The sequence below is a fragment of the Ovis canadensis genome, chromosome 16, assembly GCF_042477335.2.
Source record: "Ovis canadensis isolate MfBH-ARS-UI-01 breed Bighorn chromosome 16, ARS-UI_OviCan_v2, whole genome shotgun sequence".
Lineage (NCBI taxonomy): Eukaryota > Metazoa > Chordata > Mammalia > Artiodactyla > Bovidae > Ovis > Ovis canadensis.
The window spans coordinates 76012578-76023518 of record NC_091260.1 but is presented as its reverse complement, the minus strand read 5'-3'; the positions used below and the strand labels follow the sequence as shown (position 1 = coordinate 76023518).

Here is a 10941-nt window from a genome sequence, read left to right as displayed (position 1 = left end):
ACTCTCCGGCTGGAGAGCGATTTGGTTCCATTCCCCTGACCATCTCGTGAAAGGCAATCTGGGTCCAAGACCTGGGGCTCGGAGGGTGAGTGCAGACTGACATGGTGAGGGGCAGGGAATCACGGTCAGAACTGCTGGGGTCTCTGGCCTCTGTGCTGCGGGGGTGGGGCTCAGGGGACAGATACTCCCCTCCCCAGCTCAGCATGAAAGCTCTTCTGGTTGAGACTGGAGGGTTTGGGGCAAGGGAGGTGGGGACAGCCAGAGTCCACCATACTACAAGACAGCAAGGACCCAGGTCCTCCTTCGTGACTCAGCAGCAGACACACACAGGCTGAGGCTCCACCGAGATTGAAGGGAGCTGAAATACTGACTCTCTTTCATTCTTCCAGATCTAATGCCCACCCACTCAGTCAACCGGCGAGGCAGCCACTGTCTGTCCCCCTTGCCTCCGGTTTGGGTCATAGAGATTCTGTTTGGGCTGCTCCCCCACAAGACAAATATTCGTTGGGCTCTACTGTCTGAATTGGAGACAGATTCTGTGGGAGAGTTGCCATGGTTTCCTGCTTCAGTTGTGCTTGGAGCATTGGGCCCGCGACCCCCACCCTAGCTGGTCCCTCAGAGCCAGACCTCCATCACCCTGCTCCCGGGGCCCTGCCGTCACCACCAGGACACCCACATGCCCCCGGTGCACCAGCAAAGACAAGATTCCAGATCAACCTGGAGTTCCCCGCCTCCATCTGTGCCTTGTCGACTTTGACCCGATGATGTAGCTTGGAAGAACTTTCCCAAGTACTTTCTTCACTGATCTCCTGTGAGGAGAAGGAGAAACTGATGAAGCTGCAGAGCCAACGAGGTGGCCAGATCTTCCTTGAGGAGGTCAAGAAACTGGGCCGTGACGACTGGGAGGACAGGCTGAATCCACTGGTGGTTTAGCCGCTCAGTCGTGTCCGACTCGTGCGACCCCGTGGACTGTAGCCTGCCAGATTCCTCTGTCCATGGAATTTTCCAGGCAAGAATAGTGGAGTGGGTTGCCATTTCCTTCTCCAGGGGATCTTCCTGACCCAGGGATCGAACCCAGGTCTCTTGTGCTGCAGGTATTCTCTTGCATTGCGGGCAGACTCTTTACCAACTGAGCCATCAGGGAAGTGAGAATCCACTGGGGCATGCTTTTTACATTGGGAAAGAAAACGGTAAACCAGTTATTACCAGAACTGCACAAACTGGCCACTGACAAAATAACTCCCATTAGGATTTCCCTGGTGGCTCAGACGGTAAAGCATCTGCCTACAATGGAGGAGACCTAGGTTCGATCTCTGGGTCGGGAAGGTCCTCTGGAGAAGGAAATGGCAACCCACTCCTGTACTCTTGCCGGGAAAATCCAACGGATGGAGGAGCCTGGTGGGTTACAGTCCATGGGGTTGAAAGAGTCGGACACAACTGAGCAACTTCACTTTCACTTTCGGGTAACTTCACTGAGACTTGTGACCTGAATGAGCAGGTGAAATCCATCAAAGAGCTGGGTGACCACGTTAGCAACTTGTGCAAGTGTCCTGGCTCTGGCACAGCAGAGGGTCACTTTGACAAGTGCATCCTGGGAGACAGTGATGTCAAGAGCTAACTAAGCATTACGCTGGTTTCCCATAGACATGGGGGTGACCTGGTCACCAAGGCAGTGCATGTGTTGTTGGGATTCAGTTCAGTTCAGTTCAGTCGCTCAGTCATGTCCGACTCTTTGCAACCCCATGAATTTCAGCACGCCAGGCCTCCCTGTCCATCACCAACTCCTGGAGTTCACTCAGACTCACGTCCATCGACTCGGTGATGCCATCCAGCCATCTCATCCTTGGTCGTCCCCTTCTCCTCCTGCCCTCAATCCCTCTCAGCACCAGAGTCTTTTCCAATGAGTCAACTCTTCGCATGAGGTGGTCAAAGTATCAGAGTTTCAGCTTTAGCATCATTCCTTCCAAAGAAATCCCAGGGTTGATCTCCTTCAGAACGGACTGGTTGGATCTCCTTGCAGTCCAAGGGACTCTCAAGAGTCTTCTCCCACACCGCAGTTCAAAAGCATGAATTCTTCAGTGCTCAGCCTTCTTCACAGCCCAACTCTCACATCCATACATGACCACAGGAAAAACCACAGCCTTGACTAGACAGACCTTAGTCGGCAAAGTAATGTCTCTGCGTTTGAATATGCTACCTAGGTTGGTCATAACTTTTCTTCCAAGGAGTAGGCGTCTTTTAATTTCATGGCTGCAGTCACCATCTGCAGTGATTTTGAAGCCCCCCAAAATAAAGTCTGGCACTGTTTCCCCATCTATTTGCCATGAAGTGATGGGACCAGATGCCATGATCTTCGTTTTCTGAATGTTGAGCTTTAAGCCAACTTTTTCACTCTCCTCTTTCACTTTCATCAAGAGGCTTTTTAGTTCCTCTTCACTTTCTGCCATAAGGGTGGTGTCATCTGCATATCTGAGGTTATTTATATTTCTCCCGGCAATCTTGATTCCAGCTTGTGCTTCTTCCAGTCCAGCGTTTCTCATGATGTACTCTGCATAGAAGTTAAATAAGCAGGGTGACAATACACAGCCTTGATGCACTCCTTTTCCTATTTGGAACCAGTCTGTTGTTCCATGTCCAGTACCTATGGCTAATTCATGCTAGTATATGACAGAAACCAACACAATATTGTAAAGCAATTATCCTCCAATTACAAATAATAAAAAAAAAAGAAATTCTGTCAGTAGACTTCCCTGGAGGTCCAGTGGCTAAAACTATGAGTTCCCAACACAGCGGGCTCGAGTTCCATCCCTGGTCGGGGAACTAGATCCCACATGCCCCAACAGTGGCAACGAAAGACCCGGCATACGCCTATGACGATCAAAGATCCCGTGTGCCGCAACTGCAACGCTGCGAAGCTAAGAAAGTACCCAGATAAAAATAAATATTAAAAAAAGAAATTCTGTCAAGGAGGATGTTTGTGAGGGCTGGCAGGGGAAGAAAGAGATCTGTCTGTCTCAGAAACCAGGTCTCGAAGGGGTGCCGGTCCCTGTAAGCATCCTTGCAGTCTGGTGAGGGGGACTCCGAGCCGAATGTTGCCGCATGGACGGTGGGCGGAGTCACCAGCGGGGAGGAGGCCGTGGAGGAGTCCGTGATAAAATGTGCAGACTGAGATGCCGAGTGTGCGTCTGCCTCCTTAGTAAAACCAGGTGACTGAATAACCGCCCATGAGAGAGGGAAGAACAGAACTGTGGGGTTTTTTAGCATCGTACACTGGGGGGATACTTTTAGTCCAAGAATAAAATGCCAAAATGTTGTGGTGAATTCTTGAGACAATCTATACCCTCACAGCCAAAGAGTAAAAATGAGCTGATAAAATGTTGTAACTGTCGACTGCACCTCCTATTGTAAGAGGGGGGCGTGTGGTTCCCAAAAACTTTGTGCCCAGGGTGTCTTCGGAATTGATGAGCTGATTGCTTCCGGGTTTGGGTAGGATAATCTAGGTCGGGCAAGGTGGGAGGGTTGTTTTAGGTTTAGCAGCTAAAGAAAGCTGGGATCGAGATTGCTCAGCCATCTCTTTTATTTATTCATTCAGGAACAGGAGGCATGAACGGATAAGGACCCCATGGCTGGCATAGCTCACACTCCCACTGCCTTTCTGTCTTAGTTCCAAAGCTCCTTCCTCAGTGGGACCTTCTCTAGCTCTCTCAACTCAAACTGTAACCCCTGGATCCTTCCCATTTCCTCTCCCCTTAGTTTTTTTCTCGGCCTGTAATACTGTTTCCCGTGCTATGCATTTCATGAGCTTATGTTGCTTATTCTATCTCCCCAACAGAACGGAGGCGCTCCTGAGGCAGGAGTTATGGACTGAAAATGTCCCCCTAATGCTGAAGGCTTAACTTCCCGGTTCTCAGAATGTGCCCTGGCTTGAAAACCAGTGACACATCTAATTAGTTAAGATGGGGCCACTGGGGAGGGCTCTAATCCAGCATGACTGGCGTCCCTTAAAAAGGGCAGAGATTCAGACCCCCAAACACACACAGATGGAGGCAGAGGTGGGGTGATGCTTCTAGAAGCCAAGAGAATCAGAGGGCCAGCAAATCCATGGAAACCCGGGGAGAGCACAGACCAGATCCTGTCTCACAGCCTCAGAAGAAACTCACCTTCTGACACCTTGATCTCAGACCTCTAGCCTACCCAACCGTGAGAGAACACATTCCTAGTGTTTAAGCCACCCACTTTGTGGTGTTTTGTTACAGCAGGACTGTAAACAAACTAATGTAGCAGGGAATTAATTTTTACTTCTGTTTAAAAATATTTGCCCAATGATTCTCCCATCACGCACTGCATGTTCAGCCTAAATTCTCTCTGCCCTTAGCTTTGACCTCCTGGGCATGGTTTGACAGGAAACCCAGCCAGAGTTAGGCCAAGTGATAGGTGTAAGCCATGCTGAATGATTGATGGTACTAATTTTAAAATTCTGATTTAGTCTTTGCTTTGATTATGGGATTTATGCTCGGTTTGGGACAGTGATGGGGCCTGGAGGCCCTGCCCTAAGGACTGGTGGGTCCAGGCTCAGAGCCGTGTGTATCACCCCATTCCTCCTGATTGACAAGATGCACCTCTAGAGGCGGGACCACCAGCACTGGGTGAGACCTGAGTCTCCTTGGTATGTGGTCCCAGCAGTCTGAGTATGGTGGTTACATATGGCAAGATATTAATCTGGCTTTTTAGAGAACCACTAATAGTCAGAAGTTGGTACAGAATCCGGACATACCCCCAGGGTCCTATTTAGACAGGAAGGGAGTAGGGCACAACCTTTAAAAAAAAATGACATAGCCATTGGATACGACACAAACTGGTTAGACCCAACTAGGTCCAATATGGTGGTTGATTTGACTTCCAAGACACCTTGAGCCTTAGTATTTTGTTGTTGCTGTTGTTTAGTCACTAAGTCTCATCCGACTCTTTTTCAAGCTCATAGACTGTAGCCCACCAGTCTCCTCTGTCCATGGGATTTCCCAGGCAGGAACTGGAGTGAGCTGCCATTTCCTTCTCCAAGGGATCTTCCCAACCCAGGGATCAAACCTGTATCTCCCGCATTGCTAGCGGGTTCTTTACCTCTGAGCCAGAGGGAAAGTCCTTTGAGCCTTAACATACACTCACTGTAACACATCAGCAAGCAAAATGATGCACCTACAGATGCCTTGACTGTTCTGGAGCTGACCATAAAAGGCCAGGAAATGGGCGGTTGTCCAGTTCCTGGAAATGCCCACCACTTGTCCCAACTAATTGAAATAATACTCCCACTTTTAACCTATGAAATTATCAGCTTATAAAAATTAACAACCCCACACCCTGGGGTCACTCTCACTTTCTGTCGATGGAATGCGTATCTCTCTAAATAAACTTGCTTTTACTTTACTATGGCTTGCTCTTGAATTCTTTCCTGCGTGAAGTCAAGGATGCTCACTTGGTAGCCTGACCCAGGGACTCACCCAAGGTCTGGGACGTGACCATCTTGTTACAGCTAATTTTTCTTTCCTGAAGCACTGTCTTCCTACCTTTGATGTTATGTTGGTTTTTAATTCCTGAAGGTCTCAAGACTTAGAAGTAGCAAGTTCAGGTTGCTACTTTGTACCTGATCTTGTCTAAATTCAGAAGGTCCCAAGAGATGGCAGAGGCTGGTTTAGGATGTCAAGTCTTCTCCTGGTGGCTCAGAATGGAAAGCCTGCAATACAGGAGACCTGGGTTCGATCCCTGGGTCGGGAAGATCCCCTGGAGAAGGAAATGGCAACCCACCCCAGTACTCTCGTCTGGAAAATCCTGTGGACAGAGGAGCCTGGTGAGCTACAGTCCATGGGGTCGCAAAGAGTAGGACACGACTGAGCAACTTCACTTTCACTTTCAATCAAGATGGTCAGACATCCTCTTAGATGCTGGAGGTTAAAAAACTAGTAATAAATTAAGTTCCTACAGTATAGCACAGGGAACTATATTCAATATCCTGTGATAAGCCATAATGGAAAAGAATATGAAAAAGAATGTCTATATAGCAGAATCAGTTTGCTGTACAGGAGAAATTAATGCATTGTAATCAACTATACCTCACACACACACAAAAAACTAGTAAGACCTGGTCCTTGAATTTTGTGAATTCTCAGGTTATAAGAAGGAAGACAGTTTCGCAAAAAATTGTTGGAAAACAGTAATAGAAACTATTATAGGTGCATGGACAAAGGGGTAATGATGGGGAAAAATAGGTATTTGCCCTGTTCCTAGGGTAGAAGGCCAGGGTGGGTGGTGTAGTCTTCTGCTGAGTAGTTCCTTGAATAGCTTTTTATATCACATATGACTCCCTAAGTTAACCTTAAAAATTCAACCACTTTTATTCAGATGAGGAGCCAAGGCTTTTGTCCTTGAAGGAAACATGGCTTCTCTAGTAATACCCTTTTATCTCTAATTCCCATCAAGAGCAGGAGCAAGGCAGAAGGGTTGGCAGTGAGGAGCACACATGTACATGCTTCTCCCAGATATCTACCCACACGGGCAGAAATCCTCCCTAAAAGAAAATGAAGTTCTTAAATGGCTACACCAGTCCCGATTACAGCGGGCGGGATCTCATCGCTGTCCACTGAATGGAGTTAGAGGCAGAGGGCGGTTAATCTCTTTAATGAGGAGAGCCAGAAATACACAAGAGGCTGCTCCTTAGATCTCTAAGTAGGTCAGATGGATAATCTGGCCCAGTCTTTCTGTAGATGGACTCCAGGACATGCTAAGTTACTTCTATTTCATTGCTGAAACCATGCAAATCAGATGGGACTTGAACCAAGGGCTGGGGCTGGAACCTGGCCAAAACCCAGACTGGGGCTTGAAGGTGCAGTCTTTTTGTCGTTGTTGTTAAAATATTTTATTTACCTGTTTTATTTATGTGTCTGCATCAGGTCTTGTCTTGGCACAGGGGATCTTCATTGCATCATGCACGATCTTTCATTTCGGGCCTTGGACTCTCTAGTAGTGGTGTGCGAGCTCAGTTACCCTTTACTTCCCCGACCAGGAATCAAACCTATGGCCTTTGTAGTGGAAGCACAAAGTCCTAACCACTGGACCACCAAGGAATTCCCCAAGCTCAGGCTCTTGACATCTTGTAGCAGAAAGAATTCAGTGAGAGACAAAGTGATAGGTAAGAATTGGATTTATTTAGAAAGATACACATTTCATAGACAGAACGCAGTCTATCTCAAAAGGCAAGATAGGCCTTGAGAGAAACACACTCCACAGGGTGTGGACCCTCTCAGAAGGTGAGAGGCCTGGAAATTTGGGGTGGTTAGTTTTTTTTTTTTTCTTGCCAGGGGAAAGCGCGAACGCAGTCCCCCACTACCACAAATTATGCAGTCGAGTTTCCCACATTTGGGGAAATCGCAGGGGTCAGCACATCCGGAGTGCAATGGATAAGCCTCGCCCTGGGAAAACCACCTTCGTGATCATGGTATCTCCCCTGCCAGGTAAGTATGGGTGGTTAGTTTTTACGGGCTGAATACTTCCATAGGTGAAGGAGTAGGAGAATTAATTCTATTTCAGTGAATGGTTGAGAGTTTTCAAGAGTTGGGATACCCCCAATTTTGGGCCTTTTATGGTTAGCCTCTGATGAACTGTCATGGTGCTGGGCTTCCCTGGTGGCTCAGAGGGTAAAGCATTTGCCAGAAATGCGGGAGACCAGGGTTTGATCCTCTGGGTAGGGAAGATCCCCTGGAGAAGGAAATGGCAACCCTGGTAGGCTACAGTCCATGGGGTCACAAAGAGTTGGACACGACTAAGCAAATTCATTTTCACTTTTCACTTCACGGTGCTGGTAGAGGTGTCATTTAGATGCTAATATATTATAATAGAGGCTTCCTTGTTGGATCAAATGGTAAAGAATCTGCCTGCAATGCAAGAGACCCAAGTTCGATCCCTAGGTCAGGAAGATCCCTGGAGAAGGCAAGGGCCACGCACTCCAGTATCTTTGCCGGGAAAATTCCATGAACAGAGAAGCCTGGCCATGGGCACATGAGTGCATAATAAGCATAATGAGCGCATATTATAATGAGCGCCTATTATAATAAGCATGTGACGAGGCTCACAGTCCCCTGGAGGTTGAATCTTCCGCCATCTTGGACCTACTTGGTTCTAACCAGTTTTTTCCTTGTCTTCATGGCTGTGTCTTTCTTCCAAAGGTTGTGCCCACCCTCCTTGCCTCCTGTTTCAGGTGCTGAAATAAAAGCACAGAATGTAAAATCTGCGAGTTAAGTTTTATCGAGACCTTACTGAGGATATAGTCTGGGAAATAGCCTCTCAGATAACTCCGAAGAACTGCTTTGAAAGAGGTACGGAGTGGAATAGGAAAGTGCTGGTCATTCAGTCATGTCTGACTCTTTGTGACCCCATAGCCTGTAGCCTACCAGGCTGCTCTGTCCATGGAATTCTCCAGGCAATACTGGAGTAGGCAGTCACTGCCTTCTCCAGAGGCTCTTCCTGACCCAGGGATCAAACTTGAGTCTCCTGCATTGAAGGCAGATTCTTTTACTGTCTGAGGGACCTATATGTATAATTTGCTGGAAAAAACCATGGAACTGAGCGTCAAAAGATCACTGTGAATCACAAAGAACAGACATCTCAAATTAACGAGTTTAGTGCTTTTTTCTCCGTATGGAAAGATGCAAGAATCTAGGATCATGGAAAATTTTCCTTAGATGTGTATCTTAACCATCTGGGGTTATCCAAAGCACAAATTTTTTTTTTCCTTTTCCATTCTGAATTCCCCTGTCAGTGGGTGACTGCAATGCCTTATCACTTGATCCTTGTAGAACTGGAATGGCCAGCAACATTTTTTTTTTCTTTACAGATACAGTAAGAAAATCCTATGAATATCTTAAATATCAAGACTAGGAGTTGGTCAAATACAGGTGTAACTCAGTCAAGATCTAGAACTATTACGATTGCAACTCAACAGTGGAGATGTCATCAGAAGTCAGTTTGTCAGATAGCACAGTCCGCACTTTATCCCAAGGTTCACTGCCTTCCAAAAGAAAAAATGAAAAGCATTTCTCATTCACCTCACGTGGGTAGTTCTCTTGGCAAATAGGGCAACACATTTGGAGCACCCGATGCTGCAGAGTAGTTTATGTCATGTGGTGAATGGATACTCTAACTTTCATAATAATGAAAGTCAACAGTTACTGCCTGCTAAACTTCAGGCATATGAAATGCTTAAAATCATTCTGCCATGCATTCCATTCTAGAGGTTGGGACCTTGGTTATTTGATGAGCAATGAACTCACCTGCCAAAGCAGGAGACATAAGAGACATGGGTTTGATCCCTGGGTTGGGAATATACCCTGGAGGAGGGCATGGCAACCCACTCCAGTATTTCTTTCCTGAAGAATCCCCATGGTCAGAGGAGCCTGGTGGGCTGCACAGAGTCTGAAGTGACTGAAGCGACTCAGTGCACACGCATGCACGGGGAGGGTTCATGCATGGCTCCACCATGAGGTCATCTCACTTTGCTTTCGAAACAAATTTTGTGGGGAGTGTGCCATTACAGGTGCATTCAATTTTTAGTCTTTAAATACACTGCTTGTAATTTTTTAAGACCTTCCTGTTATAGCTATTACAGTTAGGTGGCCTCTTTGAGAAATATAACTAAAATAGTGAATCTTTTTTTTTTAAATAGCCCAAGGACAAATTATTCAACTGAATCAACTAGCTGTTTAATTGCCATACATATATAAAACTATCACAACATTGGCAATTGGCTATACCCCAATACAAAATAAAAAGCTCAAGAGAAAAAAATAATAGAATATTAATATTAAAAACTTAAACATCATCAATCAAAAGAATTGAATTCAGCTATTCCATTGAAACTTAACTATCTTGGATCAAATACTGTTCTGCAAAATGTTACCTATTTAAGAGTTCTCCTGAGTGTGTTGGCAGTTTTGATAAGCTGCTTTCTCCTTGGGTAGATTTTGTACGTATAACGTTGACTTAAAATCTCCAAGGCCTAGTTGTGTGTTCTCTCACAACACTGAGCATCTCTTGTCTTTGTGGTAAAATGGGAGCATTTCTAAAAGGGAAAACCAGTTTGGTTTGGAGTTGGATCCCTCACAAAAGGCTAGTTTTTATTTGGAGCTGCCCATTTCAGAAGTTTACCTTTAAAGGTTACACCATGTAGTGATATTTGCAACCAAATTTCCAAGGAAGGAAAAGAGGAAGTGGTGAACTCTGAAGATAGAGCTTAACTTTGGTGGTGAAATACCCAGGGATGAGGACTGAGGGGTCGCCCACTCCTGGGGGTCCACTTCCCCACTCCAAGACCACAGCGCGGGGAAGGCTCCTGCCCCATCCCCAGGGACCCCCGTCCTAGCCCTCTGGGTACTTGGATACCTCACAGCTGGCCTGGGCTGAGAGGCAGGGAGGGTTAGCAAACTCATCTCTCTGCCTGGGCAGAGGGGGAGGGTCACTTCAACTTGTAAAAATCCCCTGACTTCATTTAGCCTCTGGAAACACCAAAAACAGCGGTCAGTCTTGAAAGGTGGAAATTTCCAGTGGGGATTTATGTAAATATGGCTACTTAGAAAAGAAAAAGCGAACTCCGACCCGGGGTATTTTTGGCTTCTGAGAGAAAGCCCCGGGCTACAGGAGGCCGGGCGCCCGGGTTCACTTTCGGCTCAAGGCTCGCTCGGGCGTCCATCGCTCCGGTCCGCAGCCCCACCCCGTCCTGCCGACCTGGGGGATGCCAGTTTCCCGGTGAGCCCGGAGGACACTGGAGGCCTCGGGGATCACCACCGGCGCGTCGCACAGAACGCCAGAGCTTCAAGATGCAGAGGCCTGGGCAGCTGGGACCTCACTCAGGCCCCGCCACCCACCCCCGGTGGTGTCTCTGACCGCGTTCCCCACTGT

At 47.2% G+C, this 10941-nt stretch overlaps 1 non-coding gene across 1 annotated transcript; it reads right to left on the bottom strand.

Annotated features, from left to right (window-relative positions):
- Positions 1-7346: 7346 nt before the first annotated feature.
- On the bottom strand, positions 7347-7510 carry LOC138422042 (U1 spliceosomal RNA). Its single transcript, XR_011249720.1, has one exon. It is a non-coding gene; the product is annotated as a U1 spliceosomal RNA (small nuclear RNA).
- Positions 7511-10941: the final 3431 nt, after the last annotated feature.